Here is a 20,212-nt window from a genome sequence, read left to right on the forward strand (position 1 = left end):
TATCATATGATATTTGTCTTTCTCTGTCTGACTTACTTCACTTAGCATGATCATCTCCAGGTCCATCCATGTTGCTACTGAACTTATTTACAGAACAGAAACAAACTCACAGACTTAGAGAACACACTTACGGTTACTAGGGGGAAGGGTTGGGGATAGGTACAGATTGGGAGTTTAGTACTGACATGTCCACACTGTTATATTTAAAACGAATAATCAACAGGGACCTGTTGTATAGCACAGGGAACTCTGGTCAATATTCTGTAATAACCTAAATGGGAAAAGAATTTGAAAAAGAATAGATACATGTATATGTATAACTGAATCACTCTGCTCTACACCTGAAGCAAACACAACATTGTTAGTCAACTATACTTCAATATAAAATAAAAATTAAAAAAAAATTAAAATGGACATAATCAGAAGGACACTTATCTATGGTGCCAGGCTATGGGAGTTTTCCTTATGATTTTTAAAAAAGAAATTTGCTAGTTTCCCACATTACCTCTTTCACTGATACTACCTATGACTTAAATGTAGATTCAATAAATAAATGCATGTCTGGTATCTGAGGCACAGAAGGTTAATTAAAAAAAAAAAAGACAACAATGCCAGGGAGTCCTGTGAATGTTTCTGTTTTATGCTAGTGGGGAGTAAACAGGTTGGACCATCAGGCTGAGCAGCTCAGAGATTTGGTCCCATACACTAGTCACCAAGGGGAGGTATTCAAACTTGACCGCCTGTCATAGGGTCGGCAAGACAAGGGCCTCTTGGTGGTGGAGCTGTGAGGCCTCCAAGTCACTTCTGCCTGCAAGGCTGGTCAAAGGCAGCAAAGGAGAGCTGTGAATTTGCTGATGTGGCCTATGGCCTTAGGAGCACTGTGTGTGTATGTGTGTGTGTGTGTGTGTGTGTGTGTGTGTGTGTGTGTGTGTGTGTGTGTGTGTGTGAAAAGGGGAGACCTGTGTGGGGAGAGGGAGAGATGTGGGAGGCAGACCCTCCATCCACCCCGGAAGCTCTGCCGATAGGGGAGCCTTGGGCAACTGGTCCAACAGACTCTGTGGGGAAAGTCTAAATGGCCACTCAGCCAGTCAGCACTGTGCTACTTAGCACAGAGAACAGTATGTCGCCTACATATGAACCTTCAAGTTTCAAACTTTCAAAGATGCAAACGTGTGCTTGCATGTCCAATCACATAAGTTAGTTCACATGTCTGGCTTACATTGTCACACACGTGCATCCTCTTCAAGTGGTTGCGCTTTTGTGTACTTTACTGTACAGAACTGTATAGAGTACAGTAGTTCAGTATCTTTATTTCCAGCTAGATCTGCAAGAGGAGGACTTCATTGAACTCCTTGCTGGACAACACGAGGAACTTATTAATGAAGACCTGAAGGAATTGAAGGCCCAGAGAAAGGACAAAGAGAGACAAGAGGAAGAAGTAACTGAAGAACTGAAGAGATTCACGATGCAGTAAATGGCAAGGGGATTTTCTTTATTTGAAGAGGCACTGTTAGTTTTTGAGCTACAGGATGTGAACACAGAATGGACACAAAGGTTGCAGAAGCTGTTCAGAATGTAATTCAGTGCTACCATGTCATCTATGATGAGAAAAAAAAGAGTTACTACCCACACATCACTGGATCATTTTTTCAAGAGTGTAGATAAAATTGAATCCAGCAAGGAACCAGAACCTGTGCCATCAACGTCAGGCATGAGTGAAATTGCAACTTGTCCTCCATCTCCTATTGCTGACGATCCTTCTGTTCTCCCATAGGGTCTCCCATCTCCCATCTCCTCTCCCTTCTCCAGTCAGTAACTCTTCTCGCCTGTTAACACGATGCCAGCCCCTGTGTGCCAGCTGTTGTACTGCACTACTGTACTTTTCAAGGTACTGTACTGTAAGATTAAAAATGTTTTCTTTATTTTTTGTGTTTGTTTTGTCTGGATTTTTTGTGTGAAAATTATTATAAACTTATCACAATACAGTACTATAGAGCCGATTGTGTTAGTTGGGTACCTAGGCTAACTGTGTTGGACTTATGAACAAATTGGACTTATGAATGCACTCTCAGAATGGAACTCGTACGTATGTAGGGGACTTACTGTAGTCTGATGTTTGGTGTCTGCTAGCTCTGGTTGAACAGGGGAAAAACGAGAGCCGTTCTTAGAGTATTGCCTATCCAATTCACACACGCACATTGATTCAATGAATAAAAAGGCTCTGGGAGTCATTAAACAAAGCTATATGGTCTGGACTTAAAAATATTCCGAGGGGTGAGATTGCCATCCATGGGTCCATGCTGGGCATTTTCCAAGCTCTCCCTTATTTAACCATCACAGTAATCCTGTAAGCAATTGCACCATCAGGAAAGGACAGAGTTTGCTAAAGTAACAAATAGCACCAAACCTCAGTTCATTTCTTGTTCTCAGTTAGTCGGGAGGGTTCCTGTCAGCTTGTCAAAATTGCTTCTGCCATGTGTTAGACTAAAGTGCAGACCTGCTTCACTATTGTGGTGTTTCTATCTGCAAACCTGCTTTTCTAGTCACTGTAGCAGGGAAGAGAACATGGAAAAAACACAAAATAGCCTTTAGTTGCTTCCAAAAACGTGTCATATTGCATTGGCCAAAATAAATCACTTGGGCATTCTTCCCTCTGTAGGAGAGGAGAAGGAATGGAGAACTGGGTATCTGGGCATCTGGGATGCACTCTTAATGGGTCTCAGTGATACGGATCATCTCTGTTTTCTAGGGGAGTATGCACTTCGCATTTGTGCACAGATACTAAGAGATGCACCAGCCTTCTACAACAGATCTTTCTGACCCAGACCTCTGCTCTTTACACACGACATGCATACACAGCACTAATCTCACTGGATCTGACAGTGTGTGACACAGCTGTCACCCTTTCTTCCTTCCATGTCCTCCTCTCGGGCCCCAAGGCTCTGCAACTCTCCACTCTTCCTTCCCTCCCAGGGTCCTTTGCTGGTTCTTTCTTTATCCCTCCAACTTAGAAGGTTTGATTTCCCTACGTCTTAGAATCCTTCTTTATTCTTATTTATCACATCAAGTCTCATGGACTTAATTATCTATACCCAGAACACTTGAAGACTTTCATCTCTAATTGAAAACACTTCTCTATGAAATCTATATGAAACCATCGACCTGACCATTCTTCTTGGGTGTTGAATAGGAAATTTAACATGGACAACATCAAACACCCAGTCTTCATTGTTTCCACCTCACCCAACTCCCACCACCATCTTCCCTGTCTTGGAAAGTGGTAACTCTGTCCATCAAATTGCTCAAGTCAAACATATTAGAATCAACATTGACTTTTCTCACTCCCTATTTTTAATCTAGAAAAGCCTTGTGAACTCTAGCTTCCCAATATATCTAGAAGATGACTGTTTCTTATCATCACCTTGGTCTCAGTTCCTGTTATCCAGGTTATTTTAAGAGCTTCCTAACTTGTTTCCCTGAGTCTGTTCTCTTGTCCACCCAGTACTCTACTATTTCTATCATCCACTTAGTAACTGGTGGGATCCTTTAACTCTTCTATATTAAACCTTCTGGTAGTGTCCATCTCAATGAGAGTAAGTTCACACTTTCATAGTTTCCAGAAAGGCTTACAAATTTACTTCCACTCTCACTGCCTCTCAGGTACTATTTTTACTTTTCCCTCCTTTCTCCCCAGGTTCCAACCACATTTTCCTTTTTACTCCTGCGTGGACATGGCAAACAGAGTCCTAGTTAGGAGCTTTGGTTCCTATGTTTTCAGTCTGGCATGTTCCTCAACCAAATATCCAAGGAGTATTTAGGTCTTTCCATTATGGATTTCTAAATTAACTCCACTGTGGTCAGAGAACAACTTTGGTAGGACTTAAATCTTTTCCAATTGGTTAAGACATCTTTTATGGCCCAGAATATGACCTATCTTGGTAAATCACCCATGTGCATACAGAAAGAACACACATTCTGTTGTTGTGGGATAGGGTGGTCTGTAAATGTCAATTATGTCAAATTGGTTGACATTTTGTTCAAATCTTATATATCATAACTGATTTTATGTCTATTGTTTGTATCAATCATTAAGAAAGTGCTATTAAAATCTCTGACTAAAATTGTATATATATATATATTTTTATAGTTCTATAGTTTTTCTTTCATGTTCTTTGAAGCCCTGCTATGAGATGTATTAAAAAATTAGGAATAAATATGCCATCTTAATTAACTGATCCTTTGATCTTTATGCAATAATCTTTACACCTTGTGACATAATTTACTCTAAAATCTGCTTTGCATGCTATTAACCTAGCCACTCCAGGGTTTTTTTTTGTTTTTCAAATTACTGTTAGTATTGTATACATATTTCAAAATTTTGTACTTTTTATTCATTTCTGTCTTCTTACTTAAAATGTTTTCTTATAGATAACATAGTTGAGTCTTTTATTTTTTAACATCTTTATTGGAGTATAATTGTTTTACAATCGTGTGTTAGTTTCTGCTGTATAAAAAAGTGAATCATTTATACGTACAATATGTCCCCATATCCCCATATCCCCTCCCTCTTGTGTCTCCCTCCCACCCCCCCATCCCACCCCGCTAGGTGGTCACAAAGCACCAAGCTGATCTCCCGGTGCTACGAGGTTTCTTCCCACTAGCTATCTATTTTACACTTAGTACTTAGTATATATTTCCATGCCACTCTCTCACTTTGTCCCAGGTTACACTTTCCCATCCTCGTGTCCTCAAGTCCATTCTCTACATCTGAGTCTTTATTCCTGTCCTGCTCCTAGGTTCTTCAGAACCATTCTTTTTTAGATTCCATATATGTGTGTTAGCAACCAGTATTTGTTTTTCTCTGTCTGACTTACTTCACTCTGTATGAAGACTCTAGGTCCATCCACCTCACTACAAATAACTCAGTTTTGTTTCTTTTTATGGCTGAGTAATATTCCATTGTGTGTGTGTGTGTGTGTGTGTATATATATATATATATATATATATATATATATATATATATATATATATGACACATTTCTTTATCCATTCTTCTGTTGATGGACACTTAGGTTGCTTCCATGTCCTGGCTATTGTAAGTAGTGCTGCAATGAACATTGTGGTACATAAGTCTTTTTGAATTATGGTTTTCTCAGGGTATATGCACAGTAGGGGGATTGCTGGGTCGTATGGTAGTTCTATTTTTAGTATTTTATTGAATCTCCATACTGTTGTCCATAGTGGCTGTATCAATTTACATTCCCACCAACAGTGCAAGAGGGTTCTCTTTTCTCCACACCCTGTTCAGCCTTTATTGTTTGTAGATTTTTTGATGATGGACATTCTGACCAGTGTGAGGTGATACCTCACTGTAGTTTTGATATGCATTTCTCTAAAGATTAGTGATGTTGAGCATCCTTTCATGTGTTTGTTGGCAATCTGTATATCCTCTTTGGAGAAATGTCTATTTAGATATGTTGCCCATTTTTGGATTGGGTTGTTTGTTTTTTTGATATTGAGCTGCATTTTATACTTTGGAGATTAAACCTTTGTCAGTTGCTTCATTGGCAAATACTTTCTCCCTTTCTGAGAGTTTCCTTTGCTGTGTAAGAGCTTTTAAATTTCATTAGGTCCCGTTTCTTTATTTTTGTTTTTATTTCCATTTCTCTAGGAGGTGGGTCAAAAAGGATCTTGCTGTGATTTATGTCATAGAGTGTTCTGCCTATATTTTCCTCTAAGAGTTTTAGAATGTCTGGCCTTACATTTAGGTCTTTAATCCATTTTGAGTTTATTTTTGTGTATGGTGTTAGGGAGTGTTCTAATTCCATTCTTTTACATGTAGCTGTCCAGTTTTCTGAGTACCACTTATTGAAGAGGCTGTCTTTTATCCAATGTATATTCTTGCCTCCTTTATCAAAGGTAAGATGACCATATGTGCGTGGGTGTATCTCTGAGCTTTCTATCCTGTTCCACTGACCTATATTTCTGTGTTTGTGCCAGTACCACATTGTCTTGATTACTGTAGCTTTGTAGTAGAGTCTGAAGTCAGGGAGCCTGATTCCTCCATCTCCATTTTTCTTTCTCAAGTTTTCTTTGGCTATGTGGAGTCTTTTGTAATTCCATACAAATTGTGAAATTTTTGTTCTAGTTCTGTGAAAACTGCCATTGGTAGTTTGACAGGATGACATTGCATCTGTAGATTGCGTTGTGTAGTATAGTCATTTTCACAATGTTGTTTCTTCCAAGTCAAGAATATATCTCTCCATCTGTTTGTATCATCTTTAATTTCTTTCATCAGTGTCTTATAGTTTTCTGCATACAGGTCTTTTGCCTCCTTAGGTAGGGTTATTCCTAGGTATTTTATTCTTTGTGTTGCAATGGTAAATGTGAGCGTTTCCTTAATTTCTCTTTCAGATTTTTTATCATTAGTGTATAGGAATACAAGAGATTTCTGTGCATTAATTTTGTATCCTGCTACTTTACCAAATTCATTGATTAGCTCTAGTAGTTTTCTGGTGGCATCTTTAGGATTCTCTATGTATAGTATCATGTCATTGGCAAGCAGTGACAGTTTTACTTCTTTCTGATTTGGTTTCCTTTTATTTCTTTTTTCTTCTCGGAGTGCTGTGGCTAAAACTTCCAAATCTATGTTGAATAACTGTGGTGAGAGTGGGCAACCTTCTTTTGTTCCTGATCTTAGAGGAAATTGTTTCAGTTTTTCACCATTGAGAATGATGTTGGCTGTGTGTTTGTCATATATGGCTTTTATTTGTTGAGGTAAGTTCCCTCTATGTCTACTTTCTGGAGGGTTTTTATCATAAATGGGTGTTGAATTTTGTCAAAAGCTTTTTCTGCATCTATTGAGATCATCATATGGATTTTATCCTTCAGTTTGTTAATGTGCTGTATCACAATGATTGATTTGCATATTTTGAATTATCCTTGCATTCCTGGGAAAAAACTCCACTTGATCATGGTGTATTATCATTTTAATGTGCTGTTGGATTCTGTTTGCTAGTATTTTGTTGCAGATTTTTTCATCTATGTTCATCAGAGATATTGGCCTGTAGTTTCTTTTTTCTGTGACATCTTTTTTCTGGTTTTGGTATCAGGGTGATTGTAGCCTTGTAGAATGAGTTTGGGAGTGTTCTTCCCTCTGTTATAATTTGGAAGAGTTTGAGAAGGATAGGTGTTAGCTCTTCTCTAAATGTTTGATAGAATTCACCTGGGAAGCCATCTGGTCCTGGACTTTTGTTTGTTGGAAGATTTTTAATCACAGTTTCAATTTCAGTGCTTGTGATTCGCCCATTTGTATTTTCTATTTCTTCCTGGTTCAGTCTCGAAGCTTGTGCTTTTCTACGAAAGTGTCCATTTCTTCCAAGTTTTCCATTTTCTTGGCATATACTTGCTTGTAGTAATCTCTCATGATCCTTTATATTTCTGCAGTGTCATTTGTTACTTCTCCTTTTTCATTTCTAATTCTATTGATTTGGGTCTTTTCCCTTTTTCTCTTGATGAGTCTGGCTAATAATTTATCAATTTTGTTTATCTTCTCAAACAACCAGATTTTAGTTTTGTTGATCTTTGCTATCATTTCTTTCATTTCTTTTTCATTTATTTCTGATCTGATTTTTATGATTTCTTTCTTTTTGCTAACTTTGTGGGGTTTTTTTTTCTCCTTTCTCTAACTGATTTAGGTGTAATTTTAGGTTATTTATTTGAGATTTTTCTTGTTTCTTGAGGTAGGATTTTATTGCTCTAAACTTCCCTCTTGGAACTGCTTTTTCTGCATCCCATATGTTTTGGGTGGTTGTGTTTTCATTGTCATTTGTTTCTAGGTATTTTTTATTTTTGATTTCCCCTTTGATTTCTTCAGTGATCTCTTGTTTATTTAGTAGTATATTGTTTACCCTCCATGTGTTTGTATTTTTTACACTTTGTTTCCTGTATTTGATATCTAGTCTCATGTTGTTGTGGTCGGAAATGTTACCTGATATTATTTCAATTTTCTTATATTTACCAAAGCTTCATTTGTGATCCAAGATATGATCTCTCCTAGGGAATGTTCCATGAGCACTTGAGAAGAAATTGTATTCTGTTGTTTTTGGATGGAATGTCCTATAAATATCATTTAAGTCCATCTTGTTTAATGTGTCATTTAAAGCTTGTTTTTCTTTGTTTATTTTCATTTTGAATGATCTGTCCATTGGTTAAAGTGCCTTACTATTATTGTGTTACTGTTGATTTCCCCTTTTATGGCTGATAGCATTTGCCTTATGTATGGAGGTGCTCCTATGTTGGGTGTTTGTCTGTAAAGGTTTTAATTTCTCCTTCCAATCTGAATGAGATACTTGCTGGGTAGAGTAATCTTGGTTGTAATTTTTTTCCCTTTCATCACTTTAAATGTGTCTTGCCACTCCCTTCTGGCTTGCAGAGTTTCTGGTGAAAGACTAGCTCTTAACCTTATGGTGATTCCCTTGTAATTTATTTGTTGCTTTTCCCTTGTTGCTTTTAATATTTTTCTTTGTTTTTAATTTTTGATAGTTTGATTAATATGTGTCTGGCATGTTTCTCCTTGGATTTATCCTGTAAGGGACTCTCTGTGCTTTCTGGACTTGATTGACTATTTCCTTTCCCATATTACGGATGTTTTCAACTATGATCTCTTAAAATATTTTCTCAGTCCCTTTCTTTCTCTCATCTTATTCTGGTACCCTATAATTTGAATGTTGCTGTGTTTATTGTTTTCCCAGAGGTCTCTGAGTGTGTCTTCAAGTGTTTTCATTCTTTTTTTTTTCTCTTTTCTGCTCTGCAATACTTATTTCCACTGTTTTATCTTCCAGATCACTTATCCATTCTTCTGCCTCAGTTATTCTGCTATTGATTCCTTCTAGAGTATTTGTAATTTCATTTATTGTGTTGTTTATCATTGTTTGTTTTCTCTTTAGTTCTTCTAGGTCCTTGTTAAAGGTTTCTTGTATTTTCTCTATTCTATTCCCAAGATTTTGGATAATCTTTAATATCATTACTCTGAATTATTTTTCAGTAGACTGTTTATTTCCTCTTCATTTGTTTCATCTGGTGAGTTTTTACCTTGCTCCTTCATTTGTCGTGTATTTCTCTGTTTTCTCATTTTGCTTAACTTACTGTTTTGGGGGTCTCCTTTTTGCAGGCTGCGTGTTTGTAGTTCCTGTTGTTTTTGGTGTCTGCCCCCTGTGGCTAAGGTTGGTTCAGTGGGTTGTGTAGGCTTCCTGCTGGAGGGGACTGGTGCCTGTGTTCTGGTGGATGAGGCTGGATCTTGTGTTTCTGGTGGGCAGAACCATGTGCCGTGGTGTGTTTTGGGGTGTCTGTGACCTTATTATGATTTTAGGCAACCCCTCTGCTAATGGGTGGGGTTGTGTTCCTGTCCTGCTAGTTGTTTGACATGGGGTGTTCAGCACTGGAGCTTGCTGTTCGTTGGGTGTAGCTGCGTCTTAGTATTGAGATGGAGATCTCTGGGAGAGCTCTTGCCGATTGATATTTCATGGGGTTGGGAAGTCTCTGGTGGTCCAATGTCCTGAACTCGTCTCTTCCACCTCAGAGGCTCAGGCCTGACACACGGTCAGAACACTAAGATTCTGTCAGCCACATGGTCATGTACGTGGTGAGTTTCTTGCCTTTTGGGAAGTCTGAGCTCTTCTGCCAGCATTCAGTAGCTGTTCTGAAGGAGTTGTTCCACATGTAGGTGTATTTTTGATGTATTTGTGGGGAGGAAGGTGATCTCTACATCTTACTCCTCCGCCATCTTGAATGTCCTCGAGTCTTACATTTTTAACCCAGTCTGACAATCTATCTTTTAAGTAAGATGTTTAGACCATTTGTGTTTGATGAGATCGTTGATTTGGTTAAGCTTAAGTCTGTTATCTTGATATTTGCTTTCTATTTCTCCCATTTGTCCTTTGTTTCCTTTTCTCTTGTTTTCTTCCATCTTTTGAAATAACTTAGCACTTTCTTGATTCCATTTTATGCACTTATTAGCTATAACTAATCAGATTAGTAGTATACATCTTTAACTTATCATCACATCCTTCAGGTGATGTTCTACCACTTGATGTATCCTGCAAAAACCTTACAATAGCACCTGCTTTCACTTCTCCACTCCCAACATTGGTGCTATTACTAATATACATTTTACTTTCCCATGGTATAAACTCCACACTACATTGCTACTATTCTTGTTGAAAGAATCAATAATCTTTTATAGCGACTTAAATAATAAGGAAAAATGCAGTATACTTTTACTCAGGAAGATATTATTTTAAGTGCTTTTTCCTTTGTGTACATTTGTATTTCCATCTGGCTTTATTTCTGTTCTTCCTAAAGGAATCTATTGAACACTTTTTGTCATGAATTCTCTCAGCTTTTATGTAAACCAAAAAGTTATCTTCTATTTATGAAGTAGATTTTGTGAGGTACAGCCCTCTAAATCAATAGCTTTTTGTTTCCTTTCTGTACGTTGAAGATGTTCTGCTATCTTCTCACTCGTGTTGTTTCTGATGAGAAATCGAATGGCACTTGTATCTGTAGCCCTCTTTTTTTATTGTGACTTGTTCCCTCTCTGCTTGCTTTTAAAATGTTCCCTTTATTGCTGGCTTTGAACAACTAAGATATGATGTGACTTTGTGTAGTTTGTTTCATGTTTCTTGTGCTTGGGATTCATTGAGCTTCTTGAATCTGTAAGTTTACAGTTTGTGTTAAGTTTTGAAAACTTTTGGACATTATTATTTCAAACACTCTTTCTGGCCACCCCTCCGCCTGTCCTGTGGAAGTCCCATCACACATCCCATGAGGTTCTTGAGCCTGGCTGGTGGAAACAGATGCCATTCCCAGATCCCAAGCACTAGCCCTCCAGTCCTTTAGGGTTATTTTTCACCTTGCCTCAGGTAGTTTCCTCACCTGTGTGTACTGGTACCTTCACTATGAACCCTTCCCAGCCTACCCCTTTGGATACCCTTCCTAGGCATGTCTGTCCCTTCATGCTTTATAATTTTCCATTATATTTACTACCTTCTGACATAGTCAGTTCCATAATAGTAGGATTTTGAATCCACTTTGTTTACTGCTGTTTATCCAGCATCCAGGACAGTGCCACACTCACACAGTAGATGCTCAATTAATACATATGGAGTAAGTTGAATGTTTGAATGAACCATTGAATTAATACATAACTGGATGACCATTGAATAAATACAGAATAAATGAACCACTCCAGGAAGGACTGTCCATATTCCTTCCTCTATCATGGAAAATAAATCATGTTTCAGTAAACCAATCCTCTCTTTCCATTTTTACTAAACAAATGCTTCTGATGTACTTTGTATGTATAAGCAGAATCTGTCATGTATGTCACAGCCTTAATTCTGGAACCCAACAAAGGATCAGGGGAGAGACACAGGACCTCCCAGGATTTAAGAGTAGGTGACTGGTAGGTGGCTGCTTTACCTGTGGTGTGGACAGGGCAAAACCTGGAGACTCCAGGTAAAACAAATTAGGGTCAATAAGAATTGATGTAGGTGCAATATTGTAACCAAATGAGTGAGAAGAAAACCAGGCACTGGGTAGACTGTAAAGTGAGAATGAGAAATGAGTTAGAATGATGTGGAAATAATTCAGGTTCAAGAAAAATTCAGGAGTAAGTATAAAAACAAAAGTGGATGAGGAGGACCAGTGGAAGGATATGCACACACCTTGGAACCCAGACCAGTAAAGCAGTTGAATGGTGGTTGCTCTTCTAGTGTCCTTTATCCTACAGATCATCAGTCCTGGGTTTTCTTAAGCCATCTATCCTGGTTGCCATAGGAACATTTATGCTTCTCAGACCTTAAGGTTCCAGTTTGGTTTAGAAAACAAAATTATTGCACAAATAGGGCCAACATGCTCTCTGGCTTCAGGATGGAACAATTTTTAGGCTGGAATGCTTATGTACCAAATTAGTTTCACATCTCACTTATGTTAAATGTGAAACAGAATGCCTGGGCCTTCTTGGGTTTGGTGGTGAAGGCCAAATGCATCCTGAAAACCTAAAATAAATTGTATATTTGACAGCAAAAATTTCTAAACATCAATCATAATTCACAAAGTAAAATTCAGAAATTCCAGCAGTTTTTTTTTTTTTTTTTTTTTTTGCAGTACGCGGGCCTCTCACTGCTGTGGTCTCCTCCGCTGTGGAGCACAGGCTCCGGACGCGCAGGCTCAGCGGCCATGGCTCACGGGCCCAGCCGCTCCGCGGACGTGGGATCCTCCCGGACCGGGGCACGAACCCGTGTCCCCTGCATCGGCAGGCGGACTCCCAACCACTGCGCCACCAGGGAAGGCCCCAGCAGTTTTGGAACAGTTTAAAAATCTGAATATTTTTTCTAACCAAAAAACCCTTTTCCTAAAAAGTATGTGGATGCATAGGAAGGAGTAACTTTTTTAAAAGAGCAGTTTCTGAAACTTATGATGTTGTATGTGTGAAATCTAAACAAAACAAAACAAAAAACAAACAAACAACAACAACAAAAAACACCTGACATCATCCATTATATAAAATAACGTTCTGAAGTGGTAATCAATTTTTAGTGTATTCTTGGAGATGGATGATCATATATTGGTCTAAATCATTTTTATACTTCAAGACAGAGGTCAAAATGGTCACTTATTATTGAACCTGAGTCTGATGTGAAATTCAAAATGGACTATAAACATTTCAACACCTTGCCTTTTATTAATGAGTACTAATGACCTTGTTGAATTTGAAATATCTTATGTAAAACCACACATTATTGGCATTGCTATCAAAAGGAAAACCTGAGTACTTTGATCCATTTCTCTCTGTTCTTCACAGCTGTAGATTTCCACAGCAATTTGGGGTCTGCCGACTGGCTGTATGCATTCCTGGCTCTTTCTGATGAATCATGATTCTGGGACTGTTGACATGTCTCCGTGTGCTCCAAAAAGGGTAGAAAATGTCTCCCTAGTGTCTTCCTCAATTTAGGCTTGAACGCGTGTTTTTGAGTAGAAGGTGCTTTAGCCATTAGCCCTGGGTAACCGGCACCGCGGCCAGCAATAGCATGATTTCTCTGCACCTCAGCATTTGCGTAGGGACCTCTTCAGCTCGGATACATCTCGGCAGCAGCAGGGTACTCCAGAGAATATCACCGAAGTAATCATTCCTTGGCTACATCCTGAGGAGGAGGAGTACAGAGCTGATAGAAGGTGGGGATGTTGACAGCCATTTTATCTCCCTTCTCTGCCTTTCTCATGAAAGTGCACCCAGAATAACCTCAAATCACCAGATGGATATTTAGGATTTATGGTAACTATTTATCATTCCTAATTATTGATGCTGAAGTTTAGGATCCTTGCCTGCTTCACAGAATTGGTTATGACACTCAATTGTGTTAATTGGGAATACAGTTGAAATTATAATTTTATTGAAATCATTGACATTACATTAAAATTATAGGCCTGTGATTTGCTTGCCTTATGGAGTAAACAGTGAAGGGAGGAAGGAGGAATTATTAAACCTACTAATGAGATTTGATGATTTACATAATTAAGTGTAATGAAATTTAAAAATGACAGCTACCTGCTTCATGCTGAGGGGATTTCTAAAATATAAACATATAGATCCACCCTCTCCTAGATTTAGAAGAGGTGAAAAGGGATGTTTTACAAACTTAATTACTGAAAACAATGAATATCTGGATTAAAAAAGTAAAGTGTTTACACTCTGCCCCTCCCTAGAGGAAATGCAGGAGGTTTATAAACATACAGGTGGAAGAAAGGGTCTGAGCAGAGTGATTAGAAACACACAGTTGCAGTTTCAAGTTCATTAGCATGTCAGAGCAGCTTGGAGTTGCCAAGTGCTATAGCCAACCTGCCAGGCTGTGCAGGGAGGAGAGGAGCCCAGGCCCCCAGGCTTTCAGACTAGAGGGTGGCCTTGGAGCTGGCCCACTGTTGCTCAGAGAAGATATGTGGACAAGGAAGAGATCTGAAATATCCACTTCCATCTTACCCCTCGTCTCCTCCCTGAACCAGCCTCTCGGCCTTTCCAGAATATATATATTATATATGTGGGTGTATATATATATATATATATATATATATATATATATATATATATATATATATATATATGATCCCCATTGCTGTCCAAAGGCGGTTTTATTTTGGGCTACAGAGCAACATAGACTAGAGGTGGAATCTCTTTTACTTAGATCAACTTCAAGACCCCTCTCCACAGTCTACACTTGACTGAAGAGCACTTACCTGTGGGCAGGTGTCCCTCACTTGCTTATACAGTAGTTGCATGTCAAAAAAGAGGGAGATGCAAGAGGGAAGAGATATGAGGATATATGTATATGTATAGCTGATTCACTTTGTTATAAAGCAGAAACTAACACACCATTGTAAAGCAATTATACTCCAATAAAGAGGTTTTAAAAAAAAAGGTAAAAAAACTTTCTATAATAGGATAATCATCATAAAAATGTAAATAAGAAACTAAAAAAAAAAAAAAGATTTCATGTCACCGCAGTGGAATCATATTCTACATAAACTAGGTGAGCTCACTATTTAAAAAAACTCATTGATGGATAGTCTTGCAAAGTGGGAAATCCCTGATTTGCCTGTTTCCAGTGTGTGCATTTTCTTTAACAAGTTTGTAAGTACCAGAAAACATTCAAAGTATACTGGATTTAGCTCAGCTTTCCCATAGAGCAAACCTCCACCAGGATATACTCTGCTGGTCCTTGGTGGTCTCCCTAAGGGCTTCACCCCCCCTGAGATTGCCCTCATTAACCCAAGGGCACCTCTCAACCATTAGCTGGGATTTAAGAAAAAGACACAGAGGGTGCTCTTTTCCTCTGGGCTCTGGAGTTCCCTGAGTACCAGGCCTCCTGGAATGAGAACAAAGGATGTGAATGAGATCTGGAGGTCTCAAGGACCTTCCTGTATGACCTTTGTTGGAGCAGTTGAGGCTCACATCCCTGATCTTCCCCAAAGCTCAAAGAAGCTGCCCAGTGGAACTGAGGTATTATGGGGCAGATCCTGCTGGACCCAGGCTCTGCGGCCAAGCCTGCAGCCAATAACACAGAGAATGGCTACCTTCCCCTTTATAGGGCTTCTACCACAGAGGGCCCCTCCTGCACACTTTCCTCCCTGTCCTGGTGGCTCTCAGGAGGATCCCGAAGAAGGAACATTGTGAAGATGTAAAAGGAACCAGCAGGGTGGGGATGCAAGGCAGACATATAATGACCTGGTTATTTTGCTAACCAATGTACTTTGGGGAAACATTTAATTGTCAACCCATGAGTGTTAACAGAGAAATAGAAGAAAATCTAAATTAGAAAAACAAGTGAAAGGTCTCTATTTGCAAGTTTATGTATAAAAGGAATGCTGGCTTGAAAATTGGGTGTTTTTACTTAGTACAGTATAAATACTGGTTACAACCTGCACTTATAAATTTCCAACCTGAAGCTTAGCTGGGTTTGAAGAGGAGAGTGATGGAGTCAGGCGTGACCATTTCCTGAGAAACAAGTCAGACACAGCCAAGGAAATAGAACAAACACAGAGAGACACCTCACAGGAGGTGCAGCAGAACTTAAGGGAAAGAAACCCAGACAGGTCCAGAGCACTACAGGTGTGGCTGGGGGCAGGTGAGGGTGGGTATTGGAGAAGTTAATTGGAGGGCTTGGAGAGGTGCGCAAAGCTGTCACCCAGAAATGACAGCAAATTCCAAACCTGGAGCAATGGTCGTCAATTTATATGCTATCAGGCAACTGGATTTTTTATTGCTGCTGCTGCACCCTGAACTTACCTATTTCTGAAAACTCAGTTTATATTCAAGTCACTTGTCTTTTGATCCTTCCTAAGGTTGAAATCTGTCTTCTTGTTATCTGTGTTTATAATATTTACTGTTGGGAAAAATGGAAGTCTGGAAGCTAATAATGAAAGATAAATTCTAAATCCAAGAGGTTCTAGATTACATGGGAGTCTCTCAGCAAAGTTCTGCCATTTTCTGCAGAGAAGAATTCACATACGCTGTAGGATTGGTAGTGACCTTGGCCCCTATTAAGAGGTCACCTGAACTAGAGGAATCAGGAATCATGTGCAGGGAGCAAACAGTGGTAGCGCCACTTTCTCCTCAGTCACAGAGGAAACACTTGACAGGAGGCAGCTATAGGCCTAAGGACCTGGCATCCTGTGGGTATTTTTCTCTTTCTCCCAACTAAATAATTTCAGGAGATGGGTAGTGGAGGAAATACCACACAGAAAATCACTCATTACGTTTCTAGGTTGATTCGATTTCTATCACTGCTATAATAAATTACCACAGATTTAGCACTTTAAAACATGTTTATCATCTTGCAGTTCTGTCGGTCAGGACTCTAACAAGGGTCTTACGGGCTGAAATTAAGTTGTCGGCAGGCTACCTTCCTCTATCTCTCTGTCTTTCCTAGTACCTGGAGACTTGCTTATTTTGATTGACTACAGAATTTAGTTCCTTGAGGTTGTGGGACTGAGGTCCCGTTTTCCTGCCAGCCATCAGCTGAGGCCATTTCCAGCTTTGTAAGGCCATCTCCATTCCTTGACTCATGCCCATTTCCTCCTTCTCAAAGCCAGCAGTGCTGGACAAGTCTCCTTCACCCTACATCTCTCTGACTTCCCTGCTTCTGAACGTTGCTGTGGTTGGATTCCATCCACTCATCTAATCCAGGATATTCTCCCCATCTCAAGACCCATAATCTTAATCTTGTCTGCAAAGATTCTTTTGTTACCTACAGTAACATAACCTTAACATATATGTAGGTTTCTCCATATTGTACTGGGAATTTAATAACAAAAATAAGATTGTAAGGCTAATACTTACACTGCACACTAAAAGCAAGTGATTTTATGCTAATTGAAAATTTAACTTATCTTCTAAAGACCTCACCTGGTAGAATCATTAGAATTTAGTTAAATTATTAAAATTAAATTGTTTTAAAAATATACTAGATAATCCACTCTTCTTCTTAATTCTGATTGACCTCACTATTCACTGACAATAGATGTTAGTTAGAAGATACTGTAAACTAGTGTATGTCTAGGTCTGGACATTAGCCTGCAGCATTCCTAGGCCCTGTTCAGCAATGATTCTCAGTACAGAGAGAGTACATATGAACAACGAGTTCCCTTCTGAGAGCAAGTTCCTAAGTCCAAGTTGTTTGTAAATCCAGCAAAGTTGGCCTGGGTACCCAGCCAACACAATCGGCTGTATAGTACTGTATTGTAATAGGTTTGCAATACTGTTCATACAAGTATATTATGTCTGCTGAAATAAATATGGGTACTATGATCCAAAGAAGTCATAAAAAACACACATAATATTAAACTCAGTTTTAACAAATGTGTTCACAGTGAACTAATTGGATTTAAAAGATTATATCTGATTTTTATATATCAATCCAATGTCTATACTATCTAATGTACATTCCTATTCAAAATTCTTCAGAATGAAATTATTTTATGAGCTTGAAATATAATTTTTAAAGAAATATTTTGTTCTAAGATTGCATATTCTAAGAAGTTCTGCAGTAGTACCAAAGAAATGAACACTTCTATTTTATACAAGTACTGTACTACTGTACTCTATACAGTACTGTGCAGTAAAGTACACAAAAGCAAAACCACTTGTAGAGGACGCACACACGTGACAATGTAAGCCAGACACGTGAACTAACTTACGAGACTGGACATGTGAATGCACATTTACATCTTTGAAAGTTTGCAACTTGAAGGTTCATATGTAGGGGACTTACTGTACTTTCCATAATGGGTGCTGCCCTTATTCTCAATCTCTTATTTTTCTTCAAAGTACCTGTTTACTGTCTGTATTCCTCACCAGGATTTATAAGAGATCATGCATGTTTTTATCACTGAGCACACAAACCTAGTGCATTGTGCCTGGAGAAAAGCAGCTTAATAAAAATTTGTCATATATGGACATATTTTTGAACAAATTAATGGGTGGATGTGTGGATGGATAGATTAGTGGATGGATGTGATAAGTGGAATATTGCCTGCCATATCAGTAAACAAAGGATGTCTCAGTCATCAGTGATTATAGCCACAGCCTATGGTGAGCTTGTGAGCCCTGAGGGAACTCGGGATGGAAACAAAAAATAAATGTCACCTAGCAGCCATTAGACTGCAGTTACTCCCTACCATGAGCCCTGAGGAAACTCAGAATGTGATAACACAGGATACTGGCCCCACATAACTGAGGTGCACTTCAAAGGAATGATTTCAGTGAGCCTAGACTCTTGCACCTTCCCAACCATAGAAAAGTTCTAAATTCCTTAACTTGAGATATCTAGTTTTCTTTTATTAACAGTAATCCTTTTTTTCCTGATAGCTGCCCTTTGTTGGAAAAACTCTATATATCCTGGCTCCCACCTCCCACATCTCCTTGGAGTAGTTTTTACAGGGTTACTTGAGAAACTGCCTCCTGGGCTTGAAATCCTAAAAAATTCCCACCTAACAAAACATAATTCTCAACTTTTAGGATGTAAATAATTTTTTTTGTCGACAGATGGATGGATAGATATATGAATCAAAGACTGTAGAATAGTTTCTTGCATTGAGAGGAAGTTTCAACTAGATAACTTAGTTTCCACTCAATACTTAGATTATATAATTTTCTAAATCTGACCATATTAAGGAAAATAACCATTCCCACTTGTATACCTCTGTATGATTTTTAAGCACTTTCACATCCATTATCTTCTTTAATTTATATGTACTACTGACATAACTGGAATACATATTCTCATTTTAATTATTAGGAAATGAAGATATAAAGCTAGTTAGTTTGAAAGGACGGATAGAATGCTGGGCTCCTAATTTTCAATCCAGTACATTTGTTCTGTATTAAGTCCTGTGCACAATCAACCAGGCCACCGAAACCCACAATATACAAATTCTGTTAAATATGTGGATCTAACTTCCAAACTTTGGTTTTCAAACCTGGAGACAAGTTTGTACTGAATTCCAAAGACTAGACTCAAGCCCAGGGAGGTCTGAGAAGGGAGTGGGAATACTGGGGTCCTTACAGACCTGGTTCCAGGACTTTTCCTTATTTTTGAGCAAGGTCTTTTTTCACAATCTAGGGACATTGATACTGTAATACGGAAGAACAGATCTGACACCGTATTGGAGCTGATTCTTTTACTTTAAAGTTTGTATTCTATTGCTTTGGCTGCAAGTTAATCACTAAAGGAATGTAGCCTAAATCTTACAGGACATGATGGCCCATCCCTGGGAACCCTGCCTCCCAAGCCTAAGCATTAAGCTTTGCTTAACTCACAGGAAACATCCTGACCAGGTCCACCTGAGAATTACTGCAGGTAAAAAGAAATGAACACTATCTCTCTGGAGTCTGACTGGAACCAAGAAATTTGTGGCAACTTATCACCTTTTTACTTTACCTCTTCACCTCCCCTTCTTTGTAAAATAAAAGAACTGAGCATCTAAACTCAGGCAAGATTGTTCTTTAGGACATTAGTCCCCCATCTTCTTGGTCTGCTGGATTTCTGAATAAAGTCACTATTCCTTGCTCCAACACCTCATCTCTAGATTGATCAGCTTGTTGTGTGGCAAGAAGTGTGAACTTGGACTCGGCAACAATACTGCATTTTCAAGATTAGAGGGAGGTAACATGTCTAAAGTACCTGGATCAGGGACCTGTAGCTCTCTGAAAAGTTCAAAATCTAAAATTAAACTTTCTAAATATTGAGGGCCAGTCTTTTGGGTCTCAACAGGTATCTGGCATCCTGAGAGCTGCTGTGGAGAGAAGAGCTGAACAATTTACCCCACATCAGAGGGGCACTTTGGAGATGGGGACAAGAAGACGTTGTTGAAATTTGCAGTCAACACCAGAGGTTGTGATTATCATGTCCCTTCTTTCCTCTGAAAATCCTCTGGGTGAGGCTCTCTGTTTTAGCATTAGACTCCATTACTCTGCTTTTGCTTTGCTTTGCTTTTCTCTATTTTCTACAGAGTTAAAAATAAATTCACCTAGTAGTCCTAAACACAACCACTAAACTCTTCCATTTGCAAGATGACACATTGTTTGTATGCCTTTCCAGTAGGATGCTGACACATCTTCCTTCCCACCCAGTGAGAAAGAGGCACCTCCTCCCATCAC

Source organism: Grampus griseus (assembly GCF_964374135.1).
Source record: "Grampus griseus genome assembly, chromosome: 3".
In the NCBI taxonomy this organism is placed as follows: Eukaryota; Metazoa; Chordata; class Mammalia; order Artiodactyla; family Delphinidae; genus Grampus; species Grampus griseus.